We start from the raw sequence: 20,237 nt of genomic DNA, 5'->3' as shown, positions 1-20,237 counted from the left end.
ATTAGAAGGAATGCAATTTTTGCACTCCCTGTAGCAAAACAATAACTGTGACAAAAGCAGTAAGCCACTGAGCTATGTACATAAAATACTAACCTGTGATCTGCGTTACATGTTATGCTTTGTATTGGGTATAGGAACCCTCTATGCTACTTTATCATAAATCAAGACTTTGACTAGACAAATCGCAGATCTCTCCAACAAGGTACAGTACCCACCAGAGTTATCATATTGTTGGAATTATCCCCTGAAAAATGCTGCACAAAAAGATCTTTGCAGACTGCTCTTGTCTTGCCTCATCCTACAATGCAAAGGGCTCTCCCTAGTGCTAGGCGTCCAGGTCAATGGCACCGGTCACCGTGCCCTAAAGCGGCACTGGGCAGCATTTTTATGGCGGCAGAGACATAATGTGTCTGAGTTCATGTTTAAAACCTATCAATTTTAATAAACACCTCTCAATGCAATGATCAAGAGCCTGATGCATGACTCTTTTTGTGCGGTGGCAAATGGGAAATTAGCCCGTTTGCGACCGCAAAATAAGTGTACCCTAGTTACCAACCCTATTCTGCAAGTCGGTAACCTATTACCAATTCGCAAAATAGGGTTTGCGACTCGCTATTAGGAAGGGGCATGCCAAGGACGTCCCTTCTAAATAGCGACTCGCACTTCAATTTAAGTTTGTTTTGCGGCTGCGATTGCAGCCGCAAAACACTCCAAGTTTACTACCCATTTCAAATGGGTGATTAGCCAGTCATAAACAGGAAGTGACTGGCAGTGAAATATTTTTTAAGAGCAGGCAGTGGGGACTACTGCCTGCTCTTAAAAAGTGAAACTGTAAAATTTCATTGTTCTTTTTTAAATGCATCCTGTTATCTTTTAAGGAAAATGGACAGCATTTTTTTTAAACCGGTTTATTTAAAAAGCAGTCACTGACATGGTGGTATGCTGACCCCAGCAGGCCACCATACCTGGGAATCGCCCATTAGAAATCGCAAACAGTGTCTGAGACACTGTTGTAAATTCCAATTTGCGAGTCGTAAATTGAGAGTCACAAATCACCGCAATTTACGACTCACAAATTGGAATGGTCGTACATCTGGCCTATAATCTGATGTACCAAGATGAAAAGTCTCCATATTTAAAAAAAGATATACTTTTTAAAAAAAATTTGAATAGTTTAAATTGATTTTTTACATGATATCTGTTGCTTGATTTCCAAGCCGAATATTTTCAAGACTTAAGCATGGGCTGGCAGAGCCAAGCCAGATCATTGATTAGGCTCTAGTTCAGCCCTCCCTGTTGATTTATTGACTCATTTGCCTCTACTACAGAGCAATTGCAGCCAGCACCACTGCCTAGCAGAATGACAAACTCACAATCAACAGTGGCTCTCAGTACACCTGCAGCCAAGACTGAAGAAGAGAAGTGCAAAGAGAACAAGCATTTGCAATGCAATAGGTCTCGCATTTACGCGAGTTTAAGCTATTGGCATTGTAAATGACTATGCCTTTTATTTTATGTTTTAAAAACTAAAAACATAAATAAAAGGCATTCTCATTTACAATGCCAATAGCTTAAACTCGCGTAAATGCGAGACCTATTGCATTGCAAATGCTTGTTTCAATACCAAGCATTGTGGCTATATGCTTATAAGCTTGCTTGGTTGGTTCTCTTCTGTGTGCATCGTGTTGAAGCCTTTGCAACCCTTTTACAGCTTCTCTGTTGCTTAAATGACTCAAAGTGACGCAGAAAACTGAAGGATAATGTGGTTCATGGCTAAATGCTTATAAGGTCCCAAAGGCTAGACCGATTGCATTGCAAATGCTAGTTGACTCCTGTGAAAGGCTGGTGTCCTTACTTCAGGCCCATAATGTAAGTTGGTGCATGTATCTAGACTAGAAGCTGCGGGTTTAAGGAGATGTAACAGTTCTGTGATGCAAAGCCGATATGGAAATAAAAATACACACAGAAAAATAAGCTGCAATATTCTGAAGCCAACACTGGATGGCAGCAGACTGCACAGCAAGCGATCCACAAAACCACACGCTCCAAATCACAGATGTCCGCTTAACATCAACAAGGGCCAGCAGCCAAAGATTAGTTAATAGTCTTGCAATGCCCTTAGAGAGCACAGAACAATACAACGCACTGAGAAGAGACACCATTGAAACAAGATAAATCTACTGACTTTTCTATTAAAAAATGAAAGCACTCGATGCCACCAGAAAAAAGCTATCGCAAAATCGAATTTAAATGACCTAATGTGATATGGTTAACCCGGCCCAAGCAGTCAACAAAGCACAGTCAACTGAAGAGGTTTAGTTACTATTTGTACTCCTGGAACTGTAAGGATATATAATCAGCGCTGTGAAAGGACTACACTTTTAGTAGTAGCTTGTCGTACGCCCAACGATGTGGTGGTGGTGTGCAGTTTTGTGAGTATCTGCTGCAAGTGTGTATGTTTTGCAGTGATGCAAATTCCCTGTTCCATCTAGAACGGGATTTATATAGTCGTTTAGTATCAACCACTTTAACATTTCGAGCGTTCTGTATGTGCGTATGAGTTTACTGCAATGGTTTAACATAGCCTCTGCCACTTTTGGAAAGATATGGATTGCAGCCGCTGAACGCAGAGTTTTGTACTCCACTGCAGAGAGTGTCCAGTGTAAAGTCGTGTAAGCAATTAGTATCCAATTAGTATTCCTATTTTTTAAAATTTCACTTAGTGTTTGGCCTATTCACATCAAGTGTCATAAATGTGATAATGGAGAGTTCCACTTGCGCTGTCAAGGACTGGTCAACCACGCGTACTCAACGACCACCAACACGCCAATACACACTTGATAAAGCAAACCTGTTGCAAGACTAACTGTTCTACCCAAGTATGTGCCCCAACGCCTTGACACCATCAGGGTTGATTAGTTCGCGCTTAACAAATACCGAATTTATTTTTACCGTGGAACAATCCAGTACTGGTTTCCTCGTACTGCCTGGAAAAGCAAGCAGAACTTCAACGACTTGGGTACGATGACAAAGCAGTTATTTGGGAGGTACCGCACACTGGTAGAATAGAATGTCTAGGAGCTACACCTAAACAATACAAGGCTTATCCTTTCTATACACCGTAGGTTCTAACCACACCCCGCTACAAAACCACAGCATGTCACAAAACAGGTCTCCAGAAGCAGTGTCACAGAAATAGCAGTGTCAACGAATGGAGCTACAGTGTAATAAACGGAGACATTTCAGAGCAGCTGATGCCAGCACGGATCGCAGCTGCCACTGCATCCCTGATGCCAGACGGCAGAATCAGAGGCCCCGCAGCGGTGTCCAGAAAGTAGTATCCCGTCCAGCAGTTAGGTATAGTGTCGGGCGCAGCGTACCCTTCATACTGACTACCGGCCTGCAGCACCACCTAGTACAAACCCAGTTCCTATCATAGCGGCCGGCCGTCAGGCTGCCCTTTCAGCCCAGCAACTACATCGGGCATGGAGTCACAACACACTCAAATTCATTGGTTCGTGCACACAGCACGCGCACACAATGCTCTGGACTCGGCAGCCATTAATGCCACGCTGGAAACGGCGCCGATTCTCTGCTCTCCTAATCCAACAGCATCCGCTCAGTAGAGGCAGGCTACAGCCCCATCGGAGCAGTCCTGCACCCTCCCGGTTCCACTGGAGGAAGGATGGTGGCACTTTACTAACCATTTTGCACTTTTCTGTCCCGTGTTGCCGAGGACAGGGGAGTCACGGCACCGAAAAGGCCGCGCCTCCTGCGCAAGTAGGTTAAACCTTAGTTAACAAGAGTCATTGCTCATGAAAGAGGGTGCGCGGTCCAGACCGGCAGCCGAGTGAAACAAACATTGGCCGCGCAGCCGTAAAGCAGCACGGCCGTAAAAGGATCATCTGCATTTTAAAAAAAAGGCATCTTGCAACAAACATAACCAGCACCGCCTCTCCCCTACCTGCTCCACCGCCCAGGAACTCACAGGAATGACGGCACAAAAAAAACAAAAAAAAACGGGGCGGAAACAGGATACTGAATCCCGCCCCTCCAGGACTCCCTGACCTGCCTCATAGTTGCCAAGGCAATATTTCTAAAATATTGTCGTGCTACCATAAGGCAGGTCATGGAGTCCTCGAGAGGCGGGATCCAGAGCAGACAAATCTGCTAAACAGGAGCTTTTTCCAATGGCAGGCCTCCGTTTCCAGAGGCCTGCCAATGGAAAAAAGGGGTGTGGCTTCACGCCATACTGAAATCCCCTGCTCACAATATCTCTTTGCCTACAGCAGCGCATGCGCTGCAATGCAGGCTTCGACCTCAAAACAAGGCAACTGGTATATCTCAATTTTGTCACCCAGGATCTGGAAAGATGTCCATGTATCCATGAGGATCGTCATAACCCTGATTAAAGTTAAGAAAGAGCTGAAAACACACATCTTTAACCCCTTGCATGCTCATGACGGCCCGACATGCGTCACAGTGGGCGTGTGCAATCCCGCCCACTTTTAAAAACGGCCGCACATGCAAGACACTTCATTCTTCTGTATTTATAAATCGTATCTGTATGGAAAACCTTGTAAAATGTTTTTTTTAAGTGACCATGAAACACAGGGACTGAGATACTGTCTCGTGAGCAACCGCCAGTGGAATTGGTATTGACGGATTAGTAGGATATGGCGGGAGTAAAAATGCAAACTCTCAGAGAAGAACATATTTTAACTACATCTTTTTCTGATCAGCTCCTCTGTGCACGCGTTTTTGAAGGTATTCTGTTCAATAACCACTAGATGGCGCAAACTGTCAACTTAATGGAACATAGAATCCATCGGGAAAAGTTTTCAGCATTACTCTGCCGAAGATTTCCAAACCTTCTGATTTTTCGCATTTTTCAGAGCTTTCTGAATTACCAGGTTATCCTTCGCCCTTGCAAAGTTTAGCTGAGCATTGCAAGATAATTAATTGTTACTATATTGCTGTTAAAAATAAAACACAATACATCTGGATTAAGGAAGCGTAAAATCTAACGCTTTTAATCGAAAAATAGCCAAACATTGTCTTTTGAACCGACCCGATCTCTCGATTAAAAAGTTAGTTGGAGCATTTATTGCCAAAATGCGTGCAATTTTGAACGGTTTTTGCACACTTTTCTCTCAATACAAAAATCCGTGAAAGACAAACTTGACAGAAACTGTACTTCAACTAACCTATCTAATGAGCAGGATCTCTTCTCATGAACAGAATGCGACAAATCCCTATACTCCTTGCTGAATTCACTGTTTTCCTAAAATTATCAGTGGCGGTTGCTGACATTTGAAAGAGGTTGGGTGTAAAAGCTGGGTATGAATCTTACGTCGCGAGCTTGCGAAGCGTGCAAGCATGACCAACAGAATGGGTGCTTGGGGTTTTCCCCCCAGAGAAAATTTTGAGGAGTACAGTGGCAAATGGTGCACTTCAAAGCAAATGTGAGAAAGGAAGGAGGTATATAAAGCAATTGTGAACGTGCAGTCTTGAGCTATTTAAACACATTAAAAATTGCCCTCTGGGAGAGGAGCTACGCTGGCAACCAAGATGGCCGCATAAACTCCCGGCTCCTCCGACCTCCGATTCCAGCCTGAAGATCCTGTCTTTAATCCTGATTTCTCGCCCTGCCTTCGCGTCTATGAACCGGTCTAGAACGGAACGCTGCTATCCCAAGCTTTTTACCGGTTCGGAGTACAAAGATACGGTGTGTGGAAGTTTGGGGCCTAATCCCACTTTGAAGCCTGGGTCTCAATTACTGGCCCAGCCAGGGCTTGGTTGAACAACATCGGCTGTGGTGGAGTGGCAGGGTCCGGTCTGCTGAAGCAAAAAAAAAAAAATTTGGATCATTGTGATTGACGGTCTGTATCCTTGGCGAATATCAACGGAGGGGTGACGGTACGCGACTGGAGTGGTGGACGGAGGTCCCTGGCCCGGTGGCTCGGAACGGCCCCCACTGGCGCTTGCTGGGCTGGGATCTCTGATTTGCTGTGGCGACGCCCGGAAACCCACAGTCACTAATGCTTAGTCCCCCTCGGCAGTGCTCAGTTCCACAGTTACCTGTTTCCCACGGGGAGACCATGCTCTCGGGGGATGTGAATTGGCCTGAGACCGATCAAGACATGGTGGAACAAACCGAGACCGAACCGTCACTAAGAACTGTACTGGCGGCCTTACGATCGCTTCATGTTTGTCTGGAAGCCCGCTTTCAAGGTGTGATGGACAGACTGTCCGAATTAGTGCAAGTCAGGCCGGACCCTGCTCCACTAAGAGAAGGGGAAGGACTCGTGACACACAAGATGGCCGCATCGATGGAGAAAGCAGATTCCGCACTGTGGGAAGTTTCGAAACCCCTAACAAGAGTTTGGTGTGACAGTAGTGAGCTTGGTGCCACATTTTGTTCGTTCGGCCCACGATCGTCGATTATTGTGGAAAGAACACTGGATACTCCCTTTCCGGAGCCTTTCGATGGGAACTGCGACTGGCGGGGGACTGCAGCTCTCCCCCACACATTGATACCACCAAGATGGTGGGTGACACACCATTGTAAGACTATAGTGGGGGACTGTATCTCTGCACCTGATGGCGTTTTCTGCATTTTCATCTCCCTATTAAGTTTTGGTTCGGACTCTGCTATGGCTCTGCGGTGTTCTGATTATCCTGCGGAAGTGATGACTCGTCCGGAGGGGGTTTGTATGTCAGTGCGGAAGGGTCAAGGATGAGATGGAGTAACCGTCGACGGCACCGAGTCTTGCTGACATGGGGTTTGCTAGTATACAATTACCAGAAGGCTGGGCGATGTTTTTTAAGTTTCCCCTGTAGCATTACGTATTTTGTACCAATAGATTTTTTTGACCATATTTGGGGATTCTTGGTTCTGGCCGGGGGGGAGGGAGACCGGGGGCATGTATGGAGATGCCCTCCTCCATTTTTCCTACTCCTAGGGTTTTAGTTTCGTTGGGGCGACAGGCACGCTGCTAGTGGGGTTAGGCTGTAGCCATCTGCAGGGGTGCAGGGTGGGGGGTAGGAGGGGGGGGTTATTTTGTCTTTATTAATTTCTATGGCCCTTTTTTTCTTCTTTCCTTCCTTTTCTTTCCTCTTGGATCAGTGTTGTTGACTAATCATCCTGATTCTTATCGTTCTTTGGTATTTAGTGCTTCTGCTTTCTATATCATCTTACTTTCGGTGGGCGGGCCCAGAGAACTGGCGCTTAGCGTAGAATATACACTGTGTTGCTGTCTGTATTGATGCATATGCACTAGCGCCAGCGTCCCGGTGATAGCAGTTTTTACGATGTATATCCTGCTTCTCGACCTGTCCTTCGTAGTATTTTGTTAGATTATATGGCACCTGATCCGTTCATTTAATATCATAAAATGAAACCTCTGTCTCATCCTGTGACTGCATTATGCGTTCCGATACAAGTATCATCCTGATTCGCTGCCGGACCGTGGGTCGTCGGCTGATGAGCTGTGCTATGCCATGACGTAGTTGGTCTTTTTGTTGTCTAGCGGCCGGCCCAAGTTGTTGTAGGCCCAGGCTTGTATTTTCATTGAACGTGATAATAAAGGTTTTCCAAAAAAAAAAAAAAAATTGCCCTCTATCTTACTGCATTTAATACGTTCAACAGTTACTGTAGTGTGCAAATTGTACAGTACACTTAAACTATGGAAATGTCGCACATAAATAATTGGAAAACCTACAGAAGGCAAATTCAATTGCTTCAAATATAGACATTGCCACCAACGCTGGACATAACTGTCAATTAACAAATAAAAAAACGCAGAAGGCAAATTCAATTCCTTCAAATGTGAATATCACTATCTATAGCTCTGACCAGCTTTCCCTACTTCAAGACTGTGTGGCATTTTTTGTGTTTTTTTTCGCTTTACACATTCCAACAAAACATTTCAGCTTAAAATGTATGTCTTCACAACAATAAAACGAGTCATTTACGGGGCTTTCAGGTGTGACAAAACAGATGGGGTTCAGACAAATGCCAGTGCCGTGCACCTTCACAATCATTCATAACAATGAAATCTCATCGCTTTTCAAGATGCCTGCGGCATCTGGGGTGCCCACTGCCCATTCCGGCTTCAGACCAAAGAGATGACGAGAGTTGGTTGTGCCCCAGTGATCGCAGGTTGCCATTGTTTGCTAGCGCACTGAGTCATCCAGCTTATCTGTCCCTGTTCTGTCAAGGGAGGTATCCGGGAGATCCTCCCCATCACTTGGGTAGCTGGTTTGAGGAGCAGCTGCCTTCCAGGAGATGCACAGCACCACCCATCACACACACAGGGTCCCGGCTATGGGCATGCATTTTGAGGTGTCTGCCCAGTGCATGTTTCATCTAATGCTACAGACACAGACCTGCTCTGATTTCTGCGACGTTAAGGGCGGAGCTGCTGACTTTGCAACTGTGAAACTGGGTTTGAGTTTTGACAAGGGCTAACAAACCATTGTGTGATTCTGGCCAAAACACAGTCTCACGGTGTCTAAAAAACACAGTGTGACACACTGTGTATTGTAATTGCTGTGTCTGGGTGTCCGCAGCCCTCTTTCTGAAATGACTTGTGCTGATCAGGTGAGCCAGGGACAGTTCTTCTATGTGTGAGTTAAGGCTGTAGCCCAAAAGCCCCCCTAACATGGAGAAACAAATTACAACAAAAGGCCGGAGAGTTGTGAGTTAATGGTGCACACGGAAGGCTCCATAGGCAAAATGCAAGTTTGCCTTTGAAAGCTCAGTGGTCACCCCGCCTCTGCACAAAATATGGCGAGGAGGCCCTAATAATCCTACTGCATGTAGCTTTCATAGAACCCGCAGTGAGCTCGTCCCAATGCACCACCTGGACTAAGGGGGCTTGCATTACACCGCGGGTGCGTTTATTGTACCCAGAATCGGGGTGGCACTATTTTAAAGCGTGTTCATTCATTTGGATTGCGTATAAAGAAAGGACTTTGGGCAATAATGTATAGTAGTCGCATCGGTACACCTCGTCCCGCAACCCTCAACCACCCAAATGAAGCACAGACAAGCAAGTTGGGAAGAAGAAGTTGCAGGTTTATTTGTGATACAAATAACAGAGCGGGTTAACTGACAGATGACCCCATATGCCCCGCAACCCCTTGTTGCAGGGCGCCTGAAGTAGAGCCAAAGAAGCGGACACCAGCGGCCATAGCCCGGTGTGTAACCTGGGAGGAAAAACCACCCACCGGTGGACCTATCGTCCACCTGCACCACCCTCCGGACAAGGGAGAGTCAACTCACACCTTGCCCAGTCAGGCGAGGCATTATTAGCAAACCCCCGGTTGCTCAGGCTTACAACCGCCCTAAGGACTAACGGGGTGCTGTCGGAACCAAGTCCCCAAGAAGGGCCCCTTGGATTAGGTATGACTCAGCAGTGTGTGTTTCGCACTGGGGCTTCAGGTCCTGTTCCTGCGCCTGTCCTGTATGGGGTCACCTTGTAACTCCTCCTGCAACCTGGAAAACATAAATACATCATTAATGTTCCCCCCTCTCCACTTCCCCCCTTTCAGCGGGTGAGCGGTAGGGAGGGGAGCAGAAAGCGCGGGCCTCGCGTCCGGCGTCGGGGGGGAGTGAGGGGGAGGAGGGGGGCTGAGGGACCTAATGGCCTGAGGCTGGCGAGGAGCAGCCTGCACGACCGACTATCGGGTGGGCAGCAGCAAAGAGGGCGCCAAAGGGGAGGGGTTCCCCTATAGGGCCCCGGGAAAAGGGGGGCGGCCTCCCTTGTGTGACCCCGCCCCTCCCTGCCTCCCAGCCCTCCCTTTCCTGGTCTCTGGTTCCCCACGCCCTACTACGGGGTTTGCCCTCCTACGGGGTCCCCTGCAGGGACCTCGGGCATCCCGCATAGTAGTCGCATCGGTACACCTCGTCCCGCAACCCTCAACCACCCAAATGAAGTACAGACAAGCAAGTTGGGAAGAAGAAGTTGCAGGTTTATTTGTGATACAAATAACAGAGCGGGTTAACTGACAGATGACCCCATATGCCCCGCAACCCCTTGTTGCAGGGCGCCTGAAGTAGAGCCAAAGAAGCGGACACCAGCCGCCATAGCCCGGTGTGTAACCTGGGAGGAAAAACCACCCACCGGTGGACCTATCATCCACCTGCACCACCCTCCGGAAAAGGGAGAGTCAACTCACACCTTGCCCAGTCAGGCGAGGCATTATTAGCAAACCCCCGGTTGCTCAGGCTTACAACCGCCCTAAGGACTAACGGGGTGCCGTCGGAACCAAGTCCCCAAGAAGGGCCCCTTGGATTAGGTATGACTCAGCAGTGTGTGTTTCGCACTGGGGCTTCAGGTCCTGTTCCTGCGCCTGTCCTGTATGGGGTCACCTTGTACCTTTTTCCACAGCCCTGGGCGTGGCACCCGCTGCGCCCAGAGCCCCCACTACCTAGCCCTTAGCTCTCCCCTATCTGCATCTGGCTGCTTCTAGCGCCTCCCCTAGGTCTAATAGGAAAATCGCCATGCCTACTTTGGACAAGTGTACCCCGTCAGAATTCCCAGCATCCAATGGATTTGGCGTGCAGCAAGCCATGTCTAATGAAACCTACCCCTCTCTGCTCGCTGAATTTGCGCATTGCTGCGTTTACGCGCCTGAGCGAGACTTCTATCGCCTCCTGCGCTATTGCCCCATGCCAAATCGGTGTAGGGGAAATTTCTGACCAATATATGTTGCACTGTCCCAAATCGCCGCTTAAGATGCATGCAGCAGGCCGTGCCTTAAGAAACCTAAACCCGCATTTCCTTGAATTAGCGCACGGCTGCGTTTACGCGCTTGCGAGCTCTCGCCCCGGGCCAAAAGGGTCTAGGTGTCATCTCCGATCCCCAGTGGCCACATGATCCCTGCTCCCTGCTCAATGTGCTCAGGTCCCCCCTCATTCTCGTTCCAAGTCCTGCGCAGCGTTCCATGGCTCGCCCCGCACATTCCTGTGAGCAAACCAGGATATCCTTGTGTTGCTGAAACCCTGTTTCCAAATGACAGCCTGTACCCATCGTGTACTTCTATGACCAGAGAGTGCCGTAGCACGAGAGCCTGAGGATACTGTCTGTTGCCCAGTAAAGGGCACTGCACCCCCAACCTACAGGTGGCTGCCCGCAAAAGCCGCGGCATGGCTAAAGAGCCGGAGGATCCGACTCATGGTGCATGCATGCACCCGCCCCCAAGCCCCAAAAGACCGACCCCAGCTGGCTGCGACTTCTCAGCTGCGTGAACGGGAAGTGTGTGCATGGCTTGGCATGTCCCTACTAACGTTGTGTACTGTCTCTTCTGGTGTTAGTGGAGTGTTATATGCGTCCCCCTATAGCATGGCCCGAGTGGACCTTGCGGGGACTGAACCAGCAATGACGCAACTGCCAGACTGATGACTGGCTATGCAATGTAATTCTTAGCACTGCCACGTGGTTAGGGCGAACCCCCCATGTTCCGTGCTGCTGCTTCCTTACCTCCTTTTTCACCTCATAGCATTAGCAGGTGACACGGAGTGTTGCACTTGCTGTGCTATACAATTTGCTTATTACATGTTTCGGGCGGACCCCCATGTTCCGTGCTGCTGCTTCCCTACCTATTTATTTACCTTATTGCATTAGCAGGAGACCCGCGTGTTCACCTGCAGAGCTACACAATTTGCTTAATAGGCTCGCGCACAGATCCCGGAAGCTCTGACCAGTGCGCTCACCTCCTGAGCAGCCATGCCTGCCCGCCCCTGTTACTAAGGACTGCGATCCCGCAGTCTGCCTTTGTTGGTGCCCTTCCTTCTGCTTCTTGTGCTTGCAGCGTTTTTGGATCTACTTAGAGTTTCCCGTTGCTCAAATGTGTGTCATTACTAATATCTATATCATTCCCCTAGTCTTCAATGCTTATGCTCCCGAGAAAGTGTCACTCAAGCCGATGAAGTGTCACTCCTGGTTACTCAGACATTATGGAAGTGTCCCACATAGCATTCTGACCCTTGTCAGCTATGATTGTTGTCATTCATTAATTCGACAGGCTCCTTGCTACTTTAGTGATGCAGCATTGATAGCAGCACCTCCTGTCTGGAACTTGATCCAGTAACCCTGTCTGCGCCTGCCTTTCTAATTTCGGCCGTCTCGAGATCCAGACTGACCTCGCGCGCGTAATGAGAAATCAAAGCCTATTTATGTCGGAGCAGGTGATACCATATGTAATCTTTGAGATAATTACAGTGAAATCCTCCAGCGGATTCCAGATAATCAGAGAATTTATGGGCGTGTTTACTACTTTGGCTGTCGTGAATGGGAGGTTTCGGCCAATACAACCTTAGGTGCCGCGAACCCATGGAGGATTCCACAGGGGGGGACGCGCCGGTGACCAATTTGCACTAGCGGTGTCCCTGTACTGGGTTCTGTCCCCTCTACGAGGTGTCCCGACGTAGCTTTCCCAAACCACTGTGCCAGACTTGCCCTGTGTGGGCCATCTGTGATATATATACGCCCCTCCGCTTTGCCCAACCATTGCGCTCAGAGCTAAGCACGCTCAAATAAAGCCTGATACGGCTTCTGCCGGTCTTTGCCTCCTGCTCCGGGCCCAAGGCTGGTTCTAACTGGACCCGCACCAGAACCCACAGTGTGGACGCATGTTTTAATGATTTATTGCTTACTACAGAGTTCCAGAACAGGTAACTCTTAGCACACTTTCCGCAGGCCAGCGTTAACAGTAACCAGTGTTACCAATACAATGGTCGTGCCAGTTGCCTGTCAGGCCGTATTATGTCGTTCACAAGTGTAAACGTGGTAACCACAATTCTGGGGACAATCGCCTCTTTACCCCTGATACAACTCGTTTCACCATGCCTCCTTTATCTTCCTTATGGCAAGTAAGGGCACCTTGAACTAACTGAGTTCAGGATATATGTTGTCCCGACCTCTTGTGTCTGAGTCAATGAACTATACTACCCATGTGTAATATCAAGCCTGACCACCCCGCGGCTTCCTCTTGGCACTGGCTTGCCTCTTAGTGCACTATAGGCCCTGTCGTCAGGGTGAGAGGAGGGATCAATATTCCTGCACTATTTCTTTTATTTACTTCAGTTAGCCTGAAATTAAACACTTTCCTGTTTCTTTAACCTGTTTGTTAGGGTTTCCCAATTTATTGTTGCCCTGTGTTAATCTTACTACATTGGAGAAAGATAACAAGGTCAGCTATACCTCGCTTGCATTCTCGTTTGGGACTGTAAGACATGATGTCCGATAAGATACAGTATTTGTGTCTACCTATAGTTTTACTAGAGGTTGCCAAGATGTCTTTGCATTTTCCCCTTAAGGTATGTTATTTTGACCACATTATTTCTTTGTCTATGGCCTATAAATAACTGAAGTTATGGGGTCCCTATCAAACTGCACATTTGCTCTCGCGGACCAGTATTGTGGTGAAATTACCTAGGACAAGGGCCCTTACGACCAGTGCTATGTATTACAGAAATCGGTATTTCCTTTGGGCCCGGGTCGGCTGCGCGCCACGCCCCATACCAGTGGCGGCCTGGTCCGTGACTCTCACAGCGCGCCCTCCCCTCGCCCCTGCAGATACCGTTGTTACCCCACACCATGGTATTCATTCCATCGGCCCCGGGGACGATCGGCTGAGTGGGCCAGAATTATCTCCAGTGACCAAGTAGAGGCGTAAACACCCGCCGTAGCACTTTGGTCCCCAAAGCCGCTAGGCTTGGGATGAAAAATCAGTCATGGCCCTGCTGTGCATGGTCCAGAGCACGGAAGGTATTCTGTGACTTCCTGTATTCGACCTTACACCGACATTTGCTGCCCTGCCGCAATCAGCCATTGACATCCGTGCTCTCATGTATCAGTTTCTGTTCCTATTGTGAAGCGCTCTGACACCTTCGGATAAGGTCTGCTCTATATGTGGCATGCAGAGTGTGTGCACAAACTTGGTGTGCACCTGACCCCGGAGCACCCCCGAGTGCCTCCACCCGTGCCTGCGTGAGCCAGACTGCCCCCCGAGTGGCACCTTGCTGTTATAGTCCATTGCCTCCGCGCTTGCGCCGGTGGGCAAAATTAAAACACTCAATTTCCTCATCCTTATTACCCGCCATAAACTAAAATGCACCAAACTGTATTCTTCTGCCTGCTGGCAGGAGGCCCCTGACCGTGGTCAGGCAATAATAGCCGACCCCCATTCTAAACGCACTGTCCTCAGGAATGCTCGCGTCTAAGCACCGCCCTCAAAGGACGCCCTTTGCCAGCTGTTATGCAAATGCCTCTTACCCCGCAGTTGACGGGAAGCCAGCCCGTCTGGCGCCCGAAGAGCCGGGCGCGACCGCCCGTTTAGCGGCCTGCTGTGGACCTGACGCTGCGTGTTTGCTTACCCTTTAGGAGTGGTGAATGCGTCGCATTACGTTTCTTACTGGGCGCGTACCGGCGTCAACCCGGCATACATCTATCATTGTTCTGAATCACTTTGGGAGGAGGGGGGGGCGAGAGTGCGTGGTGACAATCCTTTGCCCTGGGCGGGGAGAGGCGAAGACTATGGGCGGGAAAGCGCGGTGTCTAGCCTAATCCCGTGCGACGATGTCCCTATGGGCTGGCTGAAGTGCGGCCAATTGACACTGACGCTACTTCGGCTGCGCCCCCTGCCTGTCCTAGAGCCATTGTGCTGTGCGCGACCCCGGTTGTGCCGCTTAATTGCCGCCTGAACTGATGCGGTCCAAGGGAGTCCTGCTGAAGGCTGGCTCTACCCCTTCCGCATGACCGCAAGCCGGATCGTGCCCCTATAAATCACATAACGGAACCACTGCGGCATAGGGCAGCCAACAATCGACTGCCCTGCCTTGTCAGAGACTGTGCACACTGCGTTGCCACCCCAGCCGGTGGTGGCGGAACACCAATACACTATGTAGCCAGCATCCATTTTGGGGATTGTCCCCCGTGCTAATAATGGAAACCAATGCGGCCACGTGATGTGCACTTAAATGCACTGTAACAATAAGATAAGGTAACTGCCCGTGCAATGCAGAATCTTATTATTATAATAGTCATTATTACCTCAATATTAGTCATTATCCTATAGATAGAGGTCATTTTATCGACCACAGAAAATTGGATGGCAGATAGCCCTGCCTGTATTCGAACCCGTGTCCCTCCAGTTACACACAGCAGCCAAACAATCGACCGTAGCGGCACTGCCTTGTCAGAGACTGTACACACTGCGTTGCCACCCCGGGTGGTGGTGGCGAAACACCACTACACTATGTAGCCAGCCTCCATTTTGGGGATTGTCCCCCGTGCGAATAATGGAAACCAATGCGGCCACGTGATGTGCACTTAAATGCACTGTAACCATAAGATAACTGCCCATGCAATGCAGAATCTTATTATTATAATAGTCATTATTACCTCAATATTAGTAATTATCCTATAGATAGAGGTCATTTTATCGACCACAGAAAATTGGATGGTAGATAGCCCTGCCTGCATTCGAGCCCGTGTCCCTCCAGTTACACACAGTGCTCTCTACAACGGTTGCATCACTCACCGCACCAGATTACCATTCAGTGATGCTTTCAGATGTAGATATGAAAATTCAATACCAGCCGCCCGACACGTTTAAGCAAATTAAGGGTGAGGTCTCTCTGTTGGGATGTTTGACAAATTTAAATGCACACAACAGGCCCGATTGCAAAATTCTTTGTAAGTCTGAAACAATGCACATTTATCGGGTATTCACAGTAATCCACGTAGACGGACAATTTGTGCAGGTACTGCGGACATGTGTTAGCACCGTTAACATCTGTTTCAGTTTTTTGTGCCTCAAATGCACTTCCCAGGTGTTGCAACACCTGTCCTAAGACTCCCAGTGCGGCATCAGTGAAACTAATGCGGCCCACGGCAGCTCCGCCTCCCTAAGGCCGCCCGATTGCGTGGCAGCCAACGTTGCGGCCCTGTAAACCCTTGAGATACTGCGACCTGAGGCGGCCCCGCCGCAGACGACAACCCGTCTCGACTGAAACAATTGTACTACAACGTCTGAAAGCAAGCGACTTTCATTGGAATCAGGCACTAGATAACAATGTTCCTTCTGACCTGGAGTCATTTAGCACCTTAGAGTTCGTTAAAAGTCGTAAATTAATTCCCTTTGTCCCGGTACCATTTGTGTTCCTGTATCACGTAATTGGGAATGCTGCCTAAATGACGGCCCATTCTTGTAAACCCCTTACCAAAATAACGTAATATTTTGCTCCCTTTCCTGACCTGGAGTCATTTGGCACCTTAGAGTTCATTAAAAAGTCGTAAATTCATTCCCTTGGTGCCGGGACTATTTGTGTTCCTGTATCGCGTAATTGGGAATGATGCCTAAATGACGGCCCATTCTTGTAAACCCTTTACCAAAATAATGTAATATTTTTGCTCCCTTTCCTGGACACCTCCCCTCCCCGTGGTATCTGACCACAGGGCCCCTGTGCAACCTGGGTATAGCCCAAAGACGGGCCGGGGGGGGGGGGGGAGGCGAGAGAGTCAGCATGTGGCCTAAGGCAGCCCCGCCGCATGGCTGCCACCCGTCGCTGCCGATCGTTGGGGGGTGGACTTCACCGACCCCCCCCCCCGGATTGCCAGCTCGAACCTTCCGGTACTCAATGATGACTACCTGCGGCCCTACTGCCCGCCTAAGGCATCCCCGTCCCAGCTGGTAGGACTGCAAAAGTCCCTTACGGGGATCCCCCATGCCTCGTACCTCGCCTCGCTTGCGTGAGGTGCCAGTCTGCGGCCCTAGCAGAAGGCCCAGGGCGGCCTCGTTGTGCCCCGCCAGCGCGGACCGCGCCCGTTGCTGTTGTTTCGGGCACGCGGGGTCAGTCTTGCTCGGTAGCCGGCCTGAAGATGTGCCCCCGCTTACCTGCCCCCTCTCTAATGCTGGTCCCCCGCACGACCCCATTTCGCACGACCCCTCCACGGACCCCTCCACCTCCCCGTGGTCCCAAACCACGGGGCCCTGTACAACTTGGGTTGTCCCAAGGACGAGGCCCGGGGGGGAGGCGACGAGTGTCCGCTTACCTTGTTCCCGACGTTGCTCGACGAGGGAGATGAAAACGGGGATCCAATGGTCCTGGACGGGGAGGAGGACTGGCTACAGCCGGAGCGGCTGAAAGGGGAGCAGAAAGCGCGGGCCTCGCGTCCGGCGTCGGGGGGGGAGTGAGGGGGAGGAGGGGGGCTGAGGGACCTAATGGCCTGAGGCTGGCGAGGAGCAGCCTGCATGACCGACTATCGGGTGGGCAGCAGCAAAGAGGGCGCCAAAGGGGAGGGGTTCCCCTATAAGGCCCCGGGAAAAGGGGGGCGGCCTCCCTTGTGTGACCCCGCCCCTCCCTGCCTCCCAGCCCTCCCTTTCCTGGTCTCTGGTTCCCCATGCCCTACTACGGGGTTTGCCCTCCTACGGGGTCCCCTGCAGGGACCTCGGGCATCCCGCAAGTGCTCGGGAGCTCCCCCCTGGTACTTAATTACAAATGGGTGTCTGTCGATGTGACAAGGCCAGCAAATCAAACAACGTTTGCATTCATTTCGTTTTTTTCTCTGGTTTATTTTTTGTGGGCGTGACAAGCCACCTGCTTTTACCGCTGCATTTGTGACTGGGTTGGCACGCATTTAATTTGTTTACGAAGTGCGTTGTCTTCCCTTCTCAAGTGAACCGAAAGTGCTTTGGCATACGGCTTTATAAAATCAGGCCTAACTAAAGTAATCAGCTTTTTGACAAGTTAGGATTGATATGGAATCTTCTCACCCTCCTGTTTTTTTTACTCTCGCGCAATGTACTTGGAATAGCAGCTTCGACAATGTGCTGCATTCATTGTCCCAGAACAGATGCTCACTGGTGCTCGTTTAAAATTCTCCAATAGCTTCCGGATGAGATCACAGTATATTTTAACAAGCATTTACAATGCAATGGTTTCGCCTTTGGAAAAGTGAGAGCTATTGGCATTGTAAATGACAAAATTTGTATTTATGTGTTGGTTTTGAAAACAGATAAATAAATGGCATTGTCATTTACATTGCCATTAGCTTAATCTCTCGCAATTAATGCATTAATACACAAAGCAATGTATTTTTTCTACAAAAGTAGACTGTGCAGATACCTCGTGTGTCTGTATAATGCCAACTGAAAACCTAGGCTCAAATCCCAGCGTCCACGTTTACCCAAATTGTATGATCCTGGGCAGACCACCCTGCAGCGTAGTGCCTCGTGTTTCTTCACTGGCAAATTTGGGAACAACAAGAGGTGATTCTCTTCATGGTATGCACTGTAAAAACGTTATTCGTATGTGTTTAAAGATATTATGATGTTTTTCAGTATCTAACGAGGCCAGATTGTAGGCTGGGTTTGGCCAGGGACTATGGTGTGCATGTGATTTTTCTAAATTGCCCCACTGTATTTGCACTGTTGTTGTATTTCTAGCACTATGGAAACGTGTCTCTGCCCCTCTCACATCTCTCTGCTTCATGCCATAATACTGCCCACAGACACCCAATAAGACACAGATTGTACTAATCAAGCACAAAAAGATTTAGCTGTTTACTCAATTCCCGAGAAAGCGCTCCGAAGCCTCGTTCATCATAGAAAGCGCTATTGAAAATAAAATGCTAACATGGAATGATAATACTGCACTCACCTCTGCACCCCCATGCAGCACCCAGCACCAGCACACGGCGAGAAGCAGGAGTCCCCCCATCAGCAACCGGGTGGCGAGCCCCCGTATTCGCCCGCACCCCTCCATCCTCTGTGGACACCGGGTCTGGCCAGTAGGAGGCAGTCCTGCTTACACCCAGTTCCAGCGTCTCGCTGGAGTTGTGCACATTGCCGATTACTGAGCAGTGTGACTATGTGGAGCGCCTCGACCTGTAGTTCTCGGCACGGGAGGGGGGGGGGGGCGGAGGAAGGCAGGACAGCAAGCATTAAAAATACTCCCCACAAGCCTGGTGAGCTGGGAGTCTGTTTTCTTTACCAACAAGCGCAGTAAGTATGCTGAACTTTGAAGTGAGATGGGGATTTTACAGTAAATGGTTGTTTTTTCTCACTAAGAGGTTTCTAGAATACGTTGTACTTGGGATTGTGCGATCAATGCGTGTTGCTTATTATGTACTTTGACTAGCCCTACTCGGACATTGGAATAGTAACTGTTGACTAAGAAAGACTTGATTCAACTTGTGTTGCGTTTCTTCATGAATATAAGCCGAAGGGCCTTCAATGTTTCATCACATTCCTTCTCCCTGCGATGGAGACGGGTGGAAAGATATCGGCTTTGTTGCTGTCTGAGAGCTCTCTTTAGAGTGCGAGGATGGTCAGCTTTTGTTTACTCGCCGAGCGCTGATGGGAACATTCTTTGCAACACCACGCAGCCATGACGCCCCCTGTGGCAACCAGCCATGAAGCCCCCTGCAGCAACCAGCCATGACGCCCCCTGCAGCAACCAGCCATGACGCCCCCTGCAGCAACCAGCCACGACGCCCCCTGCTCCGGCCCTTTTATTAAAAACCAAACCGCGTCCGCCATATTTGTCAGGGCACCTTCACCATGTGGGTGCATGACCTTAGCGACAGGTAGGGAGCTTTCCTCGAAGCCTGCCCTGAACCTCGAGCTTGTCATCCGAGGGCTCATAAATATTTTAACAAAGGAAGGGGAGCGCCGTTGAGTAATACAGGCACCTAAATCATTAATGCGAGCAACATTCCCCGGCGAAGCCATCAAAAAGAAAAAAAAACAGTCCAGCTGCGTGATGATTACAGAAAAACAAAAAATGAAAATCTAACAAACCAAGTGTATGCTATAGCATGGTGTAGTGCCTTGCCCTCTGCGTGTGCACATGCGTGATGCAAAGCATAGCACTGTTTGCAAGAGATACACAAACGTGTGTGTAGGATGTACTGCTTGTTCTACGAAATTTTGAGCAAAGTAAGGAATAGTCCAGTGTCGGAGAAATGGTATGTGCGTGTGTGTGCCTGAGAACTAGATGGTTACATAACTTACCTGGTCCCCGCTCCCTGGGAGCGCCGTCCGGGGAGCTGTTCCCCATCTCCCGCAGCACCAGTCCTACGCGGCTGCACCGAGCCGCCGTGCGCACAGAAGGCTTGGCAGAGGGCCCGCCGTGGAATAACAACAATTTAGCATTTATTTAGCGCTTCGATGCCACGTGATTAACGCTAGGGAGCGCATTATATAATGGTGTTTTTGTTTCG

This window comes from Lissotriton helveticus, chromosome 1_1 (assembly GCF_964261635.1).
Source record: "Lissotriton helveticus chromosome 1_1, aLisHel1.1, whole genome shotgun sequence".
Lineage (NCBI taxonomy): Eukaryota > Metazoa > Chordata > Amphibia > Caudata > Salamandridae > Lissotriton > Lissotriton helveticus.
The sequence above is the reverse complement of the archived record's forward strand: the minus strand, read 5'-3'. Positions refer to the sequence as shown.